General features: G+C 41.6%; 1 pseudogene; it reads right to left on the bottom strand.

Moving 5' to 3' along the window:
- Positions 1–268: 268 nt before the first annotated feature.
- LOC122113966 lies at positions 269–1,979 on the bottom strand (annotated as a pseudogene).
- Positions 1,980–21,580: the final 19,601 nt, after the last annotated feature.

The raw sequence follows: 21,580 nt of genomic DNA on the forward strand, positions 1-21,580 counted from the left end.
AAGTCAAAACAGCTCAAATCTCAATCCCACAATCCGTAAAATATGAACACGCATTAACTACTTCCCCAATTCAAAGCAAAATTCTAGAATATGGGACAATATATTGTAGAGATGATTTCTTTGAATATGAGGAAATGAACTTCTGAGTTAAAACACAGTGATCTTTAAATGGTTTCAAATTGTGAAATCCAAAAGTAGTCAACCATTCCTTCTGTGAGCTTTCCTACCTCTGTTCTTACCTTGTTGGGCAAGGGGTAAAAGTCTACATCTACTTCTGTGCTCCCAGTGATGCAGTGCTCTTTCTGAAGCTCTGATGCTGCTGCTGCATCAGGCCCATATTCTTGTATACTCAAGCATTGTTCTCGCTCATATTGGCATTAAAGGTACATGGTACAAGGGACGTCTGATCTCCACCTATCTGGTCCACTGGGGAACAGTTAATATTGGTGTAGTCATGGTTTTCTACTTGTTTTTCTGCTCTTCTTCAATCCTGTGTTCTAGTGTTTCGTTATAATCTTGGACAGCCATGTCAGTGAACTGGTACTGGGCTTCTGTGTGAACTACCCTTGATCTCTGGGACCACATCATCTGAATGGTTTGGGGAATGTCAGATTCACAGTCCATACCTTTCTCTCTGATGTCATCAATAAGGATGTTGATCACAATGAATATCGTCATATGGCCAATCCAAGCACTGCAGTGAACCACAACAGGACCTGCATGGCATGTGGACCTCTTCCAGCAAGTCTAACATGCCTCCAAAGTCAATGGGCATGCCACTCAGGTCTGCAAATGTTACTGCCAGATCATTCTCCTTGTATAACATTGTCCAACTCTGAGAACTTGAACTCCCTAAGCATGTAATAATGAACCACACTTTCTTTTGAGGCTCTAAACACACATGACCTGTACTCTGAGAGCACACCGGTCAATTCAGTCTTTCACACATTTGCTCTTCTCTCTCTCCACTTCCTTACTTGTCACAACAGGCACCAGGAGTTTCTCCTGGAACACCATCCACTGGAAGTGCTTCAGTGTGTTTTGCAGGCATCCTTGATGGCACTGTAACTCTTTTGGGGCTTTGAACTGTCTCACTTGGTCAAATTCAGGCATGAGGATGCTTGCATTAATGTCATCAGAAACCCACCTACTGGTGTCCCTTTGTGTAGGATGACCCTGGTGTCATCAAAGGGCAAGATCTTTATATATCTATTTTTGTTCTCATGTTCTTGCCTTTCACCCTCTTTTTGGCCCTAGACAAGTTTGCATTCCTATTGCTGTAGTGCCTCAAATTCTTCCCCAAATCCTTGTTTTATCTGTGATCTTGGCTTTCAATTTCAACAGCATTAATCCAAGTTGTGTTGAGAGGATGCTTGAGATGTAGTACTGTGCCCAGAGTCTCCACCATAGGGTTCTTTACTGTTTCACCAGATCTGTAAAAGAATGGAACCATTCTCCTGTATGAACATCATATTCAGCTCCTGGCAGCTATCCCCACATGGGTCACTTTAGAGTTGCCATCAATGCTCTAGTCCTTGTTGTCACAGGTACACAACGAGAGAACAAAATCCCCAGCGTGGCTCTGGCTCTCCCATACAAGCTTACATTTTTCTTAGCAGTTTGTCTGCTTCTTTTCAGGGAGGTGAGTAGGAAGTAGGATCTGCACAGTTCAGAGGAACTTGAGCTCCATCACATCTCCATTCTCTTTCAGCTGCCATGATGCTCCAGGTATCATTAGACCAGCTCAGCTAGAATGAGAAATATACCCCTCCATATACATTGTAGTCGTCTCCTGTGTTCTGAATCTTGCTGTGGACTCCAGTTCTCATAACAGAAAGCATAAAGTCTCCAGGGTTACTTTTTCTGGGCCTTACCAAAAAGCTGCCATCAACTCTGGTTGTCAGCGGGAGATTTTCTGCCTCCATACCAGTAATGTTTGGGTCAAACCACCCTTGGACTCTGCTCAGCCTCATACACATCGGGCTGGCCCAGGGAGGCCCACTTGGGACCATACCTAGGGAGTGGCGGGATTGGGGCAGAACCAACTGGGTACATGCAGACCCTCCTTGATACCTGTGGGATCCTGGGCTTTGTGCAGCTGTTCCCATAAGCCCAGTGCTCCTCCTCTCCCATAACTCTTACAGAACATTTAGCATACCTAAGTCCAAGGGAAGATAATACTAGAGTTCATTATATTTCTATAAACTTATTTTTTTGGTTCCAGTCCTGGGGCCTGAACTCTGGGCTTGGGTGCTGTCCCTCAGCTCTTCAGCTCAAGGCTAGTGCTCTACCACTTGAGCCACAGTGCCACTTCCGGCTTTTTTCTTTTTGCTTATGTGGTGCTGAGGAATCGAACCCAGGGCCTCATGCATGCAAGGCAAGCACTCTACCACTGAGCCACCTTCCCAGCCCTCTATAAACTTATTTCATGGCAAGGAACAAGAGCTCTTATATTCTCAGATAACTCAGTTTGCCAGAGCTAGAGGAAGTAGGAAAGACTTCATGAAGACATGCCCTGCAGAGATGACTCATAAGGAATAATTGTGGCTTGCAAAAGCACAAATGCTATCTGGAGAGAGAAAAAGAGAGGGAGAAGAGAGAGAGGAGAGCGAGAAGGGAGAGAAAGAAGCGGGAGAGAGGAGAGAGAGAGAGAGAAGAGAGAGAGGAGAGGGGAGTGAAAAGAGAGAGGAGAGAGAGGGAAGAGGAGAGGGGGGAGGTGAAGGGAGCAAGATGGGAGAGAGAGGAGAGAGAGGGCCTGGAAGCTGACCCTGATCATTTTTGCTCCAGGCTAACAGGCTACCACTTCAGCTGCAGCTCTACTTCTGGCCTTTCTGCAGGTTAATTGGAGAGAAGAAATCCCTGAAATTCCTGCTGGGTAGGCTTCAAACTATGATCCTCAGATCTTAGCCCTCCTCAGTAGCTAGGATTACAGGTGTGAACCACTAGACCCAACAAAGAAATTATTTTATAAAGTCCAATGAATGAAAAATGCAGATTGGTATGTTAGCATATGGTATACTCGCATATTTATCTTCCAGACTGCAGGGAGAGAGTACAGAACTCAAGGGAAAGAGGGTAAGAAAATGTAGCAGACACTGATGGAAGTGAACTGTACAAACTCATGGGTGGAGATGGGAGGGGAGGACTGGGAGAGAATGAGGGAAGGGAAGACACTGTATGAAAGGAAATGTACTCATTACCTGACTCATCTAACTGGAATCCCTCTGTATACCTTTGTAGTAACCATTAAAAACAGACTGTTCACAGATTTATTTACAGTAGTAAATAAATTATCTAGACCCATTCCCCGTGGCATATATATGGGTATACAGATATCTATCTCCACCTCAGTGTCTGTATCATCTTTTCCCCCAAAGGATAGAGTCAACTGGGCAAGGTGTAGTGCCACAGGCCTGTAATCCCAGTTACTAGGGAGACAAGTAGTAAAGATCACAAGCATACTTAAGACATTCCAGAAAAAGAAGAGACAGAAAACTATCACCAGGAAGTTATAAGGTTTCATCCAGTCAGGACTTAAAACACTTTTATGCCCCAACCTCTATCTGGAGGCTGAGTTACCCCAGATGAATGTGAATCAAAATGTAGCTCTTAGATACAACATCCCCCAGGAACCAATAAAAATATGGCAATTACATTATTCTGTGTTTTACAGACACTCTAACCCAATTGCCACCTTTCCCTAGGTCAGGCAGTATGTGCCCTTTGTCCATGCTCACCAAAGGCCATGTTAGTAAGGCCTTATCACTATTGCTCTTGGAAACCTCTATATCCTGAGCAATTAAAAACTAACAAGAAAACAATTCAGAAACCAAACTGTTGGGACAACCCTGCATTACATCAACCACCTAAGTAGTTTCTTTATGTAGCTCTGTTCTTTACCCTTACCTACATCATCATCCAAGGCCTCTGAGCTAAATTTCTCGTATATACATACACACATACATACACATAAACCACACACACATATATAAACACAAATATACATAATATACATACACACATATATGTGCATATATTTATATGTACCTACACACATTTATGTAATTGTAACAAATAACACTGACCCCCCCCAAAAAGAAACAAAGTGTCCTGAAGCTGAATTCCAGATCTCATAAATAGAACAAGAACACTTTTAGATGCAAAGTGAAAAATGTCAAACTGTAGAGATATTTTTCTATGAAACCAATGGAAATAAGAATACCCCTCAGTCTTAAAAGACATGCCTTTTTACAGGAATTATGCATAGAAATGCAGACTATCATAAAGGTACAAAAAGTTTTCTTGGAAGTGGCGCTGTGGCTCAAGTGGTAGAATGCTAGCCTTGAGCTGAAGAGCTGAGGGACAGTGCCCATTCCCAGAGTTCAAGCTCCATGACCAACAACAACAAAAAAAGAAACAAAGTTTTCTTTTGTCTTAGCTCATGAATGTAAAGTGAGGAACAAGCCTTTCCTCCAGAATAAACTAGCTAGCCAAGTCATACATTGTAAGGTGGAGGACTTAAATACTCAACGCGTATTTGTTTAGATTAATTCATATTCGTGAAAATGAAATTATTTTATCTTTCAGCCCTGTTTTCTTTAGGTATAATCTACCTTTACATAAAATAAATCATAGTACAAGTTAACAAAAATTCCTATTCTATTGTGGGCAGCATTAAAGAAGTTACTAAGGGGCTGGGAAGGTGGCTCAGTGGTAGAGTGCTTGCCTTGCATGCATGAGGACCTGGGTTCAATACCTCAGCACCATATAAGCAGAAAAAGCCAGGAGTGGCACTGTGGCTCAAGTGGTAGAGCACTAGCCTTGAGCTGAAGAGCTGAGGGACAGTGCCCAGGCCCAGAGTTCAGGCCCACAACTGACAAAAAAAAAGTTACTAAGGGAAATGTACATGAGCAAAAGTACGTCCATCAGTACTGAAACAAATCAATAGTCAAACCTGCATGCAGCTGTCAGTTGCTTAAAACACTGCACTGCACACAATCCTATACCCATTTTATCTTTTAACAGGGCTCAGTAGCTAGCTCTATAGTGAAAAAATCAACTACTCCAAGATCTCCCAGCACTGATTGGAGACATGAAGGTTAACAATACATTTTGGAGCTAACTGCTTCTCTGAAGCATTTTTCTCTTTAGAAGACTTGTCCATTTTCCACCTAGCATAATCAGGTCTTTTCCTGCTTGTCAAAGAGTACAATCCCTCAGGCATCTCCATACCTGGAGAGCCCAATGCCAATCCATAATGGCTGAGCACACACTCAACAGTCTCCATCTTATCTGTGGATTCTATTTTAATGAAAGGAAAAGCTAGAGACCAAGACACAAAGACCAGAACAGCAGCCACAGACAGTGCTGAGGACTGAAATGGCACTTACCGTTTATGAGGGGAAAAAAAAACATTCCTTAGGATTAATCAGTGACTCCAAGTTTCCAGGTGCCAGCAAGACCTCTCACTGCCCTGCATGCTCTCTTCATTCACTGGTTCAGCATCTTGCACAATGGTTGACATGCCCTACCCAAGAAAGTAAGAAAAGGGATGACATCTCTGCTCTCTGAAATTTCTCATCACTACTTTTCTCCCTTCTAAGAAACACACATCTCCAGCCTCTTCCTCACACACAGTCTCTATTCTAGTGCTACAGAACTACAATTCTGGGGGAAGAGAGTCACACAGTGTTATTTCGGCTCTAGCTTATTTATATTCTAAGCCTAAGGAAGAAACATTTAGATTGGAGACATTAAAAAAAAAGGCGTCTGTTCTCACTCATTTATGTTTCAATTTTTTTTTTTGGCCAGTCATGGACCTGAACTCTGGGCCTGGGCGCTGTCCCTCAGCTCTTCAGCTCAAGGCAAGCGCTCTACCACTTGAGCCCAGCACCACTTCCGGCTTTTTCTGTTTATGTGGTGCTGAGGAATGGAACCCAGGGCCTCATGCATGCAAGGCAATCGCTCTACCACTGAGCCACCTTCCCAGCCCTCTGTTTCAAATTTTAAGGATAAGGTTAAATCAGAAGCCTGACTGCCAGGTTTCTGTAGAGGAAGACCACACTTAGTTTCCTAGCTCCGTGAAGTAACATTGGCAGTAGGAAGCAATTTCAAGCCATTTCTTACCTCGATCCAGGGACATCAAAGATGCCAGCTCCTATTAATTTTGCTAAGCCTGTCATCTACCTTAAAGGCTCTTGTCTTGCTGCTGTCCTTCATCAACTGCTCACCCATTTGCTTCAACTGGGACTTCTTTTTACTTAACAGGATCATATCCTCCATGCTGTCCTGGGAAGACATGAACACAGGAAGCTCCACTATTACTCCATTTCTTTCTTTTCTTTCTTTGTGCAAGTATGAGAACTTGAACTCAGGGCCTGGGCACTCTTCTTGAGCTTTTTCTGTTAAAGTTGGTGCTCTGTCACTTGAGACAAAGCTACATTTCTATGGTTTTTGATGGCTAAATGGAGATTATTACCTGGAATGGCGTGGAACTTCAGTCTTCAGATCTCAGCCTTCTGAGTTGCTAGGGTCACAGGATTGAGCAGTAGTGTCCAGCTCCCAAAAACATTTCTTCCTTATTTACAAAATATGAGTGCCTCTTAATAATTCTTATAATTGAAAAATTCTCATCATACCTGCTAGTTAACACAATGCCACAGGGAAAGACTAAAAAGTTAAGAAAAGCCAACTAAGCAAATTCAAAACATACTTTAGTTGTTACTTTCTTAATGCAACAGCCTCTATGATTTCTCCCATGGATATCTTCTATGCTGTTTACTTGTGAGTCCACCAGGGGATGTAACCCAGTTTCAATTAACTACAACAACACCACTCTTGTTATTCGTATTACTGAGCTACATTACATCTGAGGCCTAGTGACCATCTAAAATTTTCAGCTTCACTGTGGTTGACCTAGGCTCTTAGACAAAACTAGACTCCTTCAGTGGTCTGAAACACCAAGATACTTCAGGAGACACAAGCCCCTCCTCCTACCAGACTTGCCAACCCAGAGAAAGCAATTGTTCCCAGTACATGCCCACCTGTGAGTGGCTCACACCTCTCATCTCTCTGGAATCTTCTCTTTTCCCTCAGAAAGATGAAAAGTAGTTCAAAAGTCTCTACATCTCTTATAGGAAACACCCCTGTAACGTAAATTCTTAGCAGTGAGGGGAGTGTCTTAACTGCCCCCACCTAGACACCTCTGCCGGCTCACCTTCTGAAATTCTCCATCGTTTCTTATATGATGCTGTCTGCTGTCTGGAGAACTGTTTTTCATCTGCACCAGCTATCCACACAGCTCCTCACTGTCTTCATTGATCCAGGAATTGAGTCTGCCTTCAATCTCCTCTGTGCTGATAGTCACTTGCATAGAAAAATGCATCTGGCAAATGTTTTTTTCTTTCATGTGATTGTTTCTAATACATTTATATGATTATTTCTTTGTTTCTTTGTATGTCTCTCCCCATGGTATAACTCCTGCTTTCACTGTATTGATGTTGTTATAATTTGTGGAGGGAAAGGGAAAAAACAAACCGTTTAAATAGGGATACAGGTGGACCCATTGCAACAATGAGACGTACAAGTCGTTATGTTGGAAACGAACTTTACAACTTTTGTGGGAGGGGGGGAGGTTTGGGTGGGGAGGCAGGGGGAGGATGGGATGGGAAGGGGAAACAAAGGAGGAGGCTACAATGCTTGATAAGAAATGTACTCATTATCTTGCTCATGTAATTGTAATCCCTCTGTACAGTATTTTCACAATAAAAAAATTTTTTCAAAAGAAAAAGAAAAATGCATCTGGCTGTTGAAGATAGCCAACAAAAAAGGTGCTCTTCCCTCCCAGTAATGGACTGTGAATTTTATTCATTGTAGTTAGCATCTTTAAGGACTTACATTTGTGTTTCTTTCTCTTAGAAATCTAGGATCTAGCTTCATCAGACATTCTTACACCTGTACTGAATTAACAACTTTAGCTGACCAACAGGACTGACTTACCCATTGTAGAACTATTACTAGCAGGTTATAAACAAACATTATAAACAAGAAAGGCTAAATATATTAAGCACCACATAAATTTATTGTTTTAATTCTTTTGAATAGTCATTTACAAATGCTGAAAACCTGCTAATCTAATTCAGACTCAAACCTTTTCCCTTTTAAAAATTAATCAAATTCTTACATCATTAAGGCTGATGTCTCACTTACTGAAAAGCTATAATTCACATCAATCTATATAGCAACTGTTAATGATATAATGTACAATATTATCAGGAAGATTACAACCACATTCATGATGGAGTATTTAAACATAGCAAAATATTAGAAACCCTAAACCAATGCCCATCACTCATTCAATCCCTCGCTTCTTATGGTACAGGGTAGCATTTGCCTGTAAATCATGGAAATGACACCTCAATCCAGTCTGCTCTACACAGGCTGACCCCTAAATACACAATACTTTATTGCTAACAAACAGTTCAGCCAGTACACTTCAGTATAGGATCCTCCCCCTCACAAGATTAAATGGCCTACTCTAATCAATTTGAAAGTAAATATACAAATCAGCCTAGATATAGGTTCAAAAGGATTCTGAGGTCCTAAAAATTTTGAAATACGTCCAGGTAAAAGAGGGCCACAGAAGGTGCTTTGATAAAGTTTTAACACTCACTTCATTGATAGGGAAGCAAATGGCATTTTCTTGTTATATACAAAAACTTCCTAAGTCTCCCAGAGTAAAGCAAGAGTACCAAATGCAGCACCATATACATGGGCAAACCTGTTTAAAAAGGGTTGAAAGTGTCTCTACAAAACTAAGGTTTTTTTCCCCCATCTCTCTGATGTGTATTTATGTTAGCTTTTAAAACTGTGGTCTTTCACAGCACAGAATTCCTAAATAATCTCACAATGGCTCTATGGTCTACTCTACATTAACTTTTGGAGCTTTGTCCTTTTACTTGTATGCTCATTTTTTTTGATCGCTTGTGGGCTTTCAGGCTGGGTCCCTGCAACAGGTGCAATAGAGGTTGGAGGAGGGCAGCAGGGTCTATAGCTCCAGCCCTGCTACCAAAGTCAGGGAAATGGAGCAACCAGGGACTACTAAGGGCATACCCAGGAGGGGAGGCTTGGTGCATTCTGAGACGCTACGGTCCCTCTTTGGCGACTGCTACAGATGGTCTGGCACCACTTGCACCCACATCCCCTCACACAGGAATATTACCCTCTCATATTAGCAGGGGTGGGGCCGGGTTGGGGATAAGGGATAAGCCAGTAGGGGGGGAGGAGTGTGATCAGTTGTCTAGGGTTGTCTTCTGCACCTAGGTACATGCATCCCTGTGCATGTTGGGGGGCAGCAACCCGAGGGTGTATGTGCGGTGAACAGGGTATGTGCAGTCCAGGGGTCATAGAGAATGAGTTGGGGGGGTGGGCCAGGCAGAAGGGGGTTTGGGGTGGGGATCTCCCAGAACAGAGTGAGGGAACAGGTTGGGGTATGCAGAGCATCAAGGGGAATGAGGTCCCGATGGGCCAAGAGGCAGTGGAATCGGGGGGCTGGCAGAGGGAATGGGGATTCAGGAAGAGGTGGGAACAGAGGAGAAAATGGAGGTAACTGGAATGAAGGAAAGGGAAGGGGGGGCTCATTTTCCTTGAATTGGGGTCATCCGGGGATGGCTCCCGCAGCAGGGCCGACACTGAGCGAGAAGGTGGAGGTCCACAGGGAAGCCCAAGATCCCTCAGGCACCCTGTGGCTGAGACAGGTGCAGCACCAGCTGAAAGAGGGAAGAGAGGTCCACAGTTCCAGCCCTATCACTGCCAGGGTATACAGGGGAACGGGGGAGCCCCAGATTCCACAGGCCTAAGCCAGGTGAGGAAGCAGTGTGCCCACAGCTCAATCCAGGGCCATGTGTACTGTCTAGAGTGTTCTGTGTGTGGGCGTGCACACATCACCTTGCCCACCCATCTGTTCCTGTGGGAGGGGCAGGGCCAGATGTGACAAGGGGTGGGGCCAGAGGTGGAGGTTGGCCTGGGAAAATGGTATCTGGCTGGGAGGCAGGGTAGGGGCCAGGTGGCAGAGGGCTGAGTAAGCACAGTGTGGAGGTGAGGAAACCTGGGGTTGATGTAGGTAGGGGTGAGTATGGGAAAACACATCCCAGGCTGAGATCTGAGTATCCCAGTTCAAAGCCAGCCTGGATAGAAAACTCCCCATGACTCTTATCTCCAATTAACCACTCAAAGCCTGGAAGTGACACTGTGGCTCAAGTGGTAGACCACTAGACTTGAGCACAAACAGGCTCAGGAATAGCACCTCTGCCCTGAGTTCAAGCTCCAAAACAGAAATAAATAACAAGTAAGCCCATTTACGAATAATCTCCATCTGTGAAGTATAGACCCAAGTATAATAGAAAATTAATTTTCTCAAGAGGTTCTTCAATCTAAAGAAGAGTATGAGATGATTTTAATATGTATAGGAAGTTAGATATGCCTTGAAGCTTTACCAAAAATATGTATGCACATACAATGAAAGTTAAAATGAGGCGCTGGGAAGGTGAATCAGTGGTAGAGCGCTTACCTTGCATGCATGAGGCCCTGGGTTGATTCCTCAGCATCACATAAGCAAAAAGAAAAAAGTGGCGCTGTCCCCAGTTAAAAAACAATCAACAAAAAACCCTAACAAAACAAGAAAAAGTATCAGGTTTAATAGTTTCCAATCTCTTAAATATCTATGTATCCACAAGTTACTGAGGATATTGCAAAGGATAAAGCAAAATCACATCTAACATTAACAAGAAGGTGTTAGAATTTGATACTATTGATACTATTTGATATTACTGAACAATAACGAAAATTAGAAAATAAAGAATTGTTTTTCTTTTGGTACATTTCTGCTTTGGGGGGGTGTCAGTTGTGGGGCTTGAACTCTGGGCCTGGGCGCTGTCCCTCAGCCCTTCAGCTCAAGGCTAGCACTGGCTCTACCACTTGAGCCACAGCACCACTTCTGGCTTTTTCTGCTTATGTGGTACTGAGAAATCGAACCCAGGGCCTCATGCATGCAAGGCAAGCGCTCTACCACTGAGCCACCTTCCCAGCCCTTCTTTTGGTACATTTCTTTCAGCCTTTCAACTAATCTCATTTGCTAAGAATTTACAATTTATTTGTTTTTACCTATGTTCCTATCCCCAGTTCTTTCTTATCTCCTCTTTCCCCTTTGATTAGACTTCTCTGGGCTAACTAAATGATCACACATTTAATATTTTTAAGTGATGCTATTTCATTAATAAAAAATTTAGCAACCAAAATATAAAAATTTAAAAAGTGGGGGGCTGGGAAGGTGGCTCAGTGGTAGAGCACTTGCCTTGCATGCATGAGGCCCTGGGTTCAATTCCTCAGCACCACATAAGCAGAAAAAAAGCCAGAAGTGGCGCTATGGCTCAACTGGTAGAGTGCTAGACTTGAGCTGAAGACCTGAGGGACAGCGCCCAGACCCAGAGTTCAGACCCATGACCGTACCCAAAAAAATAATAATAATAATTTACAAAGGGATAGATTCTTACTTAACTCTTAAAAAACCCTCTCAGATGCAGAGGGTACATTTTCACCTTCATAAATGGTACTGTAAGCCTTGGGAGCCCATTTGTTCCCTATACCAATGTATCTCATTTTAAAGTTGAAATGAATAGGATTTTCATACTCAAAACTAACTTCATTAAGACATGCTCACAACTGGAAAGCACGGGGAATGGAATGAAGATATGCTCTCCACGTGGATCTGTTAGTGGCTGCCTACATTCTGTATAAAGCATTTTTACACTAAGTTTAGAGCAGAGGTACTGACCACAGCCCTTTGGCCCTTCTAGACAGTGTTATTGGTGGGCCTTTAAATATATTTTACTTCATGAGTACATTTACTTTCATCTCTGTTGTTAAATTGCAGCAGTTTCATTTTAGAGAACAAGTTTGTTTTGATTTTGTTTCAAATTACTTCTGCTCAGCACCTGGAAGACCAGAAGATGAAACTGATATATTTTTTATTATAGGCATACTTTTTTGTACATTTTGTTCATCTTGAATAAAGTAAGTTCAGTATTGGCCTATAGATATTAAAAGAAGTACTAATTTTGATTCAATAAATGTTTCCTTTCAATACGTTAAATAAAAAAAACAATTCAAGTCCTCATGAGGAAAACCTCAGCTATCAAGAATTAATGTAGGTGATTTCACATCTCCAAACTTTTTTTGTTTTTTGTTTTGGTCGGTCTTGGGGCTTGAACTCAATCAAGGCGCTGTCCCTGCACTCTTCAGCTCAAGGAGAGCACTCTACCACTTGAGCCACAGTTCCACTTCCAGTTTTCACGTGGGTTATTAGAGATAAGAGTCTCACAAACTTTCCTGCCCAGGCTGGCTTTGAACTGTGATCCTCAGATCTCAGCCTCCTGAATAGCTAGGATTACAGGCGTGAGCTACCGGTGCCCGGCATATCTCCAAACTTCTTAATAAAAAAGTAGCTGAGGGCTGGGAAGGTGGCTCAGTGGTAGAGCGCTTGCCTTGCATGCACAAGGCCCTGGGTTTGATTCCTCAGCATCACATAAGCATAAAAAAAAAAGCCAGAAGTGGCACTGTGGCTCAAATGGTAGAGCACTAGCCTTGAGCTGAAGAGCTGAGGGACAGCGCCCAGGCCCAGAGTTCAGGCCCACGACCGGAGCCAAAAAAAAAAGTAACAGCTGATACCATCCTTCAAAAGCGCTTATATTATTTAACATTTTCAACATATCTGAAGAGTCAGACGCCTTATTCATTAGGCGACGTGGTCCCACACATTTTTAACTTATATCTAATTCCCTATCACCATGGAATATATCTTACAACTGAAGTCTGAGTTGTTTTGTTTTTTAAATTGACAACTTCAGAGGATAAAACCAAGCAAAAGATTTATTCTACTAGATTTAAGAAAGTTCAGCCAGGCACTGGTGGCTCACACCTGTAATCCCAGGTACTCAGGAGGTTGAGATCTGATCACGGTTCAAAACCAGCCTGGGCAGGAAAGTCCGTGAGACACTTTTTTTTTTGTCGGTCACGGGGCCTGAACTCTGGGCCTGCGCACTGTCCCTCAGCTCTTCAGCTCAAGGCTAGCACTCTACCACTTGATCCAAGCACCACTTCCAGCTTTTTCTGCTTAGGTGGTGCTGAAGAATCGAACCAAGGGCCTCATGCATGCAAGGCAAGCATTCTACCACTGAGCCACCTTCCCACTGCCCCCCATTAGACTCTTATCTCCAATAAACTGGAAGTGGAGCTGTGACTCAAGTGGCAGAGCACTAGCCTTGAGGTGAAGAGCTCTGGGACAGTGTCCAGGCCCAGAGTTCAAGCCCCCATGACCAACCAAAAAAAAAAAAAAAGTTCAAAGAGAAATACCAAGTCCATGGTGCAGCACTGGATATTCAGACTTAGAAAAGAAGACCTATTATGACAATAAGCATAAGCATATAGATTAAGATACATACCAGGCCAAAGAGAAGACTTTTTTCCCTTTTTAAGAGAACAAAGGAAGCTATTTTTCTTTTTTACAATCAGATGCAGCAAGCTTTTCTGAGCATTTTGATAACCTTCCAGATAAACTCTTTTCTATGTACAATTTCTCAAAAATGTAACAAACTAGCAGTACTTACCATCCATAGTATCATTTTAAAAAGGCAATCCTAACCAATTCAAATTCTCAGCAAATTTCTTTAAAAATGAACTCAATCATGCTTGGTGGAGCTTGATATAGCCAGCTCAATATAGTTATGCACACACACCATTATTAAAAATGTAAAAAATATAGATTTATAAAGCTTTAAAAACTTGTAATATCAGATTTATAGTAACTCTTTAGAATGTTTTACTATTTTGTTTTCTAAGTGCACTGAATAAGATAGCATATAGGTTAAGTATCCCTTATCCAAAATGCTTGGAAAATGTTGACTTTGGATTTGGAGATTGTGGAATATCTCCCTATACATGAGATTATCCTGGAAAATTAACCCAACTCTAAACATAACATTCTTTTATATTATACAGAACACATATAATGTCCCTGTTTATATCCACAGAGTAATTTTATGCATTATTTTAATAAACGATCATTTTAACTGCAAACTGTCACATGATGTTCTGTGGTGTATTCTCTTTTCTCTCCCTCCTGACAAACCCCACTCTGCTAGGGATAAAATTCAGGACCTCAAGAATACTAGGCACCACTGAGCTACATGCCTAGCACAGAATTTTCTGCAGTATAAGGTTGGTAATCAAAGTTTCCAATTTGGAAGCATTTCAAATTTTAGATTTTGGGATCAGGAATGCAAAACCTGCATACATTAGGAGCACTGAAAAATGCCCAATCAATTATTTCAAGGACACGGGTTTTAGCATAAATCTTTGAATCCTGGAATTTGTCCTAGACTGTAATTAACAACTACTATATAACATACTTATATGCTCCCACGTTGTCTTCTTGCCCTGTGTTTTCTAATTAGAATAGCCAAGAAAAAAATTGGTTAAAATGATGCTCTCCAAATGAATTGTAACAGATATGGCGGCCCACATCTGAAATCCCAGCAGTCAGGAGGCTAAGGGCAAGAAAGTCTGAGAGTTCAAGGCCTGAGCTACAAAGTGAGAGACTGGTCTCAGAAAAAAAAACTGAAAAAAAGCATACTTAAAAAACCTTATAATGAAGTATTTTTTAAGTTATAGATCAAACTATGCACATTTACTGTGTGTGTGCACGCATGTGAGTGTGTGTTATGTGTATGTGACACTTCTCAGGCTTAAACTTAGGACTAGGTCCTGTCCCTTGATTTTTCACTTAAGGCTAGGGCTCTACCACTTGGACCACAGCTCTACTTCCAGCTTTTTGGTGATTAATTGAAGATAAAAGTCTCACAAACTTTCCTGCTCAAGCTGGCTTTAAACTGAAATCCTCAGATACCAGTGCGCAGCTGAATATTTTTTAAAATTCCAACTCAATGACATGACAGTTGCTTTTGCTACTTACATCTGTTATCAACCTGCTGACATGTCTACTGCCACTACCTATATGTTGCTTTCATATAACTTCCCTAGGCATTATATGAAACTCAACCAAGCCTATTTTATTGAAGGCTCAAGTCTATTTCTTGTAAGAGATGACTTTTTTTCTTTTTTGGGCAGTACTAGAATTTGAACTTGAGGCTTTCTACTTACAAGGCACTCTACCACTTGAGCCACAACCTTTTAGACCTTTTTGCTTTAGTTATGTTTCAGATATGATCTGAAGATTTTCGTCTGGAGAAAGAACTAGATGCTGATCCTTCTGCCAATGCTACTCTACAGCTGGGATCACAGGAATATATCACTATGCTTGGCTTGTTAGTTGAGATAAAGTGTCTTACTTTTTCTTTGGTCGGTTGTGGGGCTTGAACTCTGGGCTTGACTGCTATCCCTCAGCTCTTCAGCTCAAGGCGAGCTCTCTACCACTTGACCACAGCACCACTTCTGGTTTTCTTGGAGATAAGAGTCTCACAGACTTTCCTGCCAAGGCTGGCTTTGAACCGTGATCCTCAGATTTCAGCCTCCACAGTAGTTAGGATTACAGGCATGAGCTACTGGCACCTGGTTCTTACTAACTTTTTGACAAGGGTGGCCTCCAGCCAAGCTCCTAAATAGCTGAGATTACAAGTGTGAGCTACTGAGACCAGCATACAAAATGCAATAATGATACTGTTCTTCAACATCTTATTTCTAATGGAAAAAAAATTTTTCAAGCACCATAACTGACAAAAAAAAATAAGTAAATAAAATTTAAAACATTTTATGAAAACATGATTGTTATGTTACTTCAGATTTCTTTAAGTTGAAAAATATTATTTGGCTCACCTGTTACATGTAACAAGCTGGTTTCTACTCTGTGTGGAATCCTTGGTGGAATTTTCAGAGATGCATGAATCTGGTTAAAACAAACAAACAAAAAAAAACTAAAGCAAAGATATAAAGAAGTAATACCAAAACATATTTGAAAGTATATTTTGTTCATATGTGTTAAAATAATAAAGTTGACCTAATCATATCGGTCTACATAACATATATTATCAGTGGAAAAAAAACATGACCATCAGACCTCTGCAGGCCTCTCCGACCCTCCACAGGCCTCTGCGCAGGCCTCTCCAATGCTCTGCAGGCCTGCGGGCCTCTTCGATCTCCAGGCCCCTTGACCCTAAGCAGGTCTCTCTGACAGACCAGGCCTCCATGAGCCTCTTGGCCCTCAGGCCTCGCTTCCGGCCCGGGCCTATCCACCCGCCTGGGTCTACTCTCAGGCCCGGCCGGGCCTCTCCATTGCGCAGGCCTCACTTCCGGCCCGGGCCTATCCACCCGCCTGGGTCTACTCTCAGGCCCGGCCGGGCCTCTTAGGGCCCCTCCACCGGCCCAGGTCTCCCCTCAGGCCGGCCGGGGCTTCCCCAGGCCCAGGTCTCCCTTCAGGCTGACCAGGGCCTTCCCGGGCCTCTCTGCCAGCCTGGGTCTCCCCTCAGGCCAGCCTGGGCTTCCCGGGGCCGGGTCTCCCTCAAGCCAGCCCAGCCCCTTCTCCGCTCCTGGGGGCACGTCCCAGCCCGAGGGTCTCTTGTGGTGGAATCACCCTTCCCTAACTCCTCCCCGGAAGTACCTTCCTCCCTATATCCGGTGCCCCGCCCCCCAAGCCGCCCTTTGACACCAGGCCCTCCAAGAGGCCTGGAGTGCCTGGCAGTGACAGCAATGTGGGGCGGGACTGGGCGGGGCTTCCTGGCGGGGCTTCCCACCCCACAGGTTCTCACAGTACAGTTAATGTACTGACTTGCCTATTTCAAAATCAGTACGTAGATAGCTTTTAACTATTGTACTCACAAAATGGTAAGTCTGTGAGGTGTTAACTTGATTAAATCACATCCAATTTATACGTACATAAAATATTACATTGTAGCCTAAAAAATATGTAATTATTTATAGTAGTAATTATTTAATTTTTACATGAAGATATAGCCACCTGTGTAGAAAAATCTATTTGATTTTTATTTTTGGCAAACCTATTTGCTCTTCATTTTTGATCAGGGAGGAAAACATATGTGTCTGTGTGTATGTATATATGTATTTTGCCAGTTCTGGGGCTTGATCTGGGCCTGGGTATTGTCCCTGGGCTCCTTGTAACCGCTTAAGTCACAGCACAACTTCTGGCTTTTTCTGTGATTAATTCTAGATAAGATTATCATGGACTTTCCTGCCTGGACTGGCTTCAAATTGTGATCCTCAGATCTCAGCCTCCTGAGTAGCTAGGATTACAGACATGAGCCACTGGCACCTGGCTAGGAAATTCTATTTCATTGATACACATTAAATAATATATATCAAGAATCACCAAGCTGGGGCTAGGCACTGATTGCCCACACATGTTATCCAAGCTATTCAAATCTGAGATCTGAGGATTGAAGTTTGAAGCCAGCCAGGCAGCAAACTCCATTGGACTCTTATCTCCAATTAACTGCCAAAAAGCTGGAGCTGAAGCTCAAAGTGGTAGAGCATAAAAGCCCCAGGACAGTGCCCACTCCCTGAGTTCAAGCCCCACAACCAAGAGCGGGGAAAAAGGGAATCACCAAGCTGGGCTCTAGTAGCTCATGCTTGTAATCCTACCTACTCAAAGTTAAGCTCTGATAATCAGCCTAGGCAGGAAAGGTTGTGAGACTGTTAGGACCAATTAACCAGCAAAAAGCAGGCTCAAGTGGTAGAGTGGCAGCTTTGTCTCAGATGAGATCCTGAGTTCAATTTCTAGTATCAGTGTGCACGCACACAAACACAGACACAGACACAGACACACACACACACACACACACACACACACACACACAAACCTGACTAGATAATTTGTTTTCGTATTTTTACTTTGTGAGATACAGTTTCTGTTGTGAGTATTCATTCCTGTTTCCAAGAGAAAGCAGAAATAGTGAATAATCAGTGAGTGCATGTGGATTCAACCCAGTAGCAAGCTGTGTATATGAACCCTCATAATAAGCTCTGTGTACAGAATAATAGTGTGTGACTGAGTATCAGATGAAAAAGTGTCTTTAAATAATACGTAGGCCAGGCGCTGGTGGCTCACCTGTAATCCTAGCTACTCAGGAGGCTGAGATCTGAGAATCGAGGTTCAAAGCAAGCCCAGGCAGGAAAGTCCATGAAACTCTTAACTCCAATAAACCACCAGAAACTGGAAGTGTCATTGTGGCTCAAGTGGTAGAGCGCTGACCTTGAACTGAAGAGCTGAGGGACAGCACCTAGGCCCAGATTTCAAGCCCCACAACTGGCCAAAAAAAAAAAAAAAAAAAGTGAAAAATTTTCATTTAATAGATACTGTTTTTAACCATAATTGGTTTTCTTTATCAGCTCAATCAACTGTGAATCAGAATATTTGGGGAAATAACATGTCTGTATTGACATACACAGACTTTTTCATTAATTAGCTTACATTAATTACATTTCCACACAGTATTCTAATCAATATCACCCCCTCTCTATAACTTCCCTTTCCCTTCCTCCCAAAACAATTTTAAGAATTTTCATTATTCTATTTTCATAGGTCCAAATAATCTATTTCAGTGCTAGCCTTGAGCAAAACGGGCTCAAAGACAGCACCAAGGCCCTGAGTTCAAGCCCCACAACCATCAACAACAAAAAGTAGACTTCTTATAAATATATTTTTCCATAAAATTAGTGTCACCTTCAAGGTGTATAATTTTTAAATCAAGAAAAATTTAAAATCTAAATATGTTAACTATCTTTAGAGTAAAATACCTAATAAGAGAATATAATATTTAAAAATAAAGAAAATAATATGTGTATTTTAAGAGTAGGTAATTTAGATTAACCTCTTGCAAAAAAAAAATTTGGATAAGCTACAAAAATATAACTTTATAAAATTACTGAAAAAAAGACAGGATCAAATCGTAACAACACAAATTTAAGGAGTGGGAAAATCACACTAAAGTAAAAGTTGTTTTTGTTTTCTTTTTTTTTAGGTTTTGTTTTGGTTTTTGGCCTGATAGCATTTGCTGACCCATGCAACAAAATCTTAATTTCAAACTTAAAACATAGTATTCCCAAAATGGAATTTTTAAAAATGAGAACAATCAATTAATCAATAAAAAAGGTATGAATAAACAGTTCATAGAAAACAAATATAAATATTATATATAAAATACAACAAATATATATAATACATAAAATATAACAAATACATGAAAATATATTAAAAATTCTCTACTTATAATTTATATAAATAAAACTATTACAAGGTAGCCTTTCTCACTTATCAGACTGACATAATCAACCCTTGAGATAACAATTTGTTGATAAGACTAGGTAAACTATAATTATTGTATACTGATGTAGAAAATTCAAAATGGTATAATACCATACATATATGGGATAATTAAAAAAAAACATATGGGCATTTGTTTACCCTTGGATTTAGCATTCTACATTTTTGTGTGTGAAGGTGCTGGGGCTTGAACTCAAGGCCTGGGCACTGAGCTTTTTTGCTCAAGGTTAGCACTCTACCACTTGAGCACAGCTCCATTTCTCACTTTGAGGGGGGAGGGGGAGAGCTAATTGAAGATAAAAGTCTCACAAACTTTCTTGCCCAGGCCGGCTTCAAATTTCGATCCTCAGATCTCAGTCTACTGAGAAGTTAGGAGCCATGAGCCACTGTTACCTCTGTGTGTGTGTGTGTGTGTGTGTGTGTGTTTGTGAAGGCACCAGGTGTTGAGTCTTCCTGAAGCCCCAACAGGGTTAAGAAAACTTTTATGTAAATAGCAGTGTTTCTTCCTACTGAGTGAATAACAGTGTTTCCTGGAAGGACCTAAGTGTTGAGAGTGTCACTAAAACAATTACAAACACATGAAAAAGCCTGCTGGAAGGAAGAGGTGGTAAATAAACCATATCAGTTATAATGATTCAGCCTTTAGAGGGCACATTACAATTGCAAAATGCACCATGGTATGTACCTCTTTTGGTGACACATCCTGATCTCAAAGCCAATTCAGAATTCTGTTGGAGTGTGAGGATTTTTCATAGCACCACCATTGGGACAGTGTTTATGGAAATACTCGTTATGTCGAAAAATAAACTTCACAACTTTGGCAGGGGCGGGAGGGGGTGGGGAGGCAGACATGGGAAGGGATGGGAAGGGGACACAAAGGAGGAGGCAACAATGCTTGATAAGATATGTACTCATTACCTTGCCCATGTAATTGTAACCCCTCTGTACAGTATTTCCACAAAAAAAAAAAATTCTAAATCCCGTTTAGTAATGCTCCAAGAAGTATAGCAGATATGATATGCCTTTAAAATTTGGGCAATTTCCTTTAGTTTTGTGGGTCTCAATTTTCTCCATCTCTTTAGACAATTTTTAAACAAATAGTAAAGACAATATAAAGACAGATTATTTTTAAAAAGGTAAAAGCAATTAAATTCAAAGGGAGAGCATGTAGAATCAGAACCAACAAAAGCAAAAGTTTCCCTTTGCAAAGAGAAAGGGAGCCATGCTTCTGCCACAAGTCATGAAGTGGAGGATTTGGCACACATTTTCCCCCCTCAGGGAGGAAAAAACTATGGAAGTGATGACATTGATCAAAACACATTGTACTCATAACCTGACATGCTGAATTGAAATCTCTTTTACAATTAGAGATAATATTTAAAAACATTAAAAAAATGTTTTTAAAGCAATGATTTCATTGGAGGCGATGGTGGCACTTGCTTAAAATCCTAGCTATTTAGGAGACTGAGATCTGAAGATTGAGGTTTGAAGCCAGCCTGGGCAGACAAATCCTAAAGAATCTTATTTCCAATTAATCAGCAAAAAGCCTGAAGTGGGGCTGCAGCTTAAGTGGTAGAGCACCAGCCTTAAGTGATAAAGTAAAGGACAGCACCCAAGTCCTGAGTTCAAGCCCCAGTATCACCATAAGAAAAAAAATGTAGTGTTCTCCATGGTTGACCTAACTTATAGCTTGTTTTGGCCAACATACTGTAGGAGGGGAATGGAATACCGGTTTTAACTGGTGCCTCCTTGCATGGTTTCTTCCTTTAGACTGCTTCACCCTCTATGAGAACAAGCCACAGCACAAGACTATAAACTAGCTAGCTGTGCCTGCAAGAACCCACTGAATCTGCAGCTGTGGACTCACACATAAACCAGCAAAGATTGGCTAAGCCAGCTTAGATCAGCAGAACTATTCGACTTACCAAGTCTTGTGAGCAAAAATACATGTTTGTTGTAGTAATTCCACTGAGGTTGTGTTTGTTATGCGATGGTAATGGTTGCCGTATTGTCAATAAATAGTATATAGAAACTGATATGTACCATACAAAAACTTAAAATTAAATAATACAAATTTTAAAAATGATCAAGAAACTGTAGCATATTAGGAAAAACGATAACTCATATGACAGGTGTGGTGAAATATGCTATGTACAATAACCTGGAAAAGTTATACAATGAACTGCTAAGAAACTATAGGACCCAAGAAAGCTAATTTCTAGACAGAAATTGAAA

This window comes from Dipodomys spectabilis, unplaced genomic scaffold (genome assembly GCF_019054845.1).
Source record: "Dipodomys spectabilis isolate Male_0828 unplaced genomic scaffold, ASM1905484v1 ptg000102l, whole genome shotgun sequence".
NCBI classification, from domain to species: Eukaryota; Metazoa; Chordata; class Mammalia; order Rodentia; family Heteromyidae; genus Dipodomys; species Dipodomys spectabilis.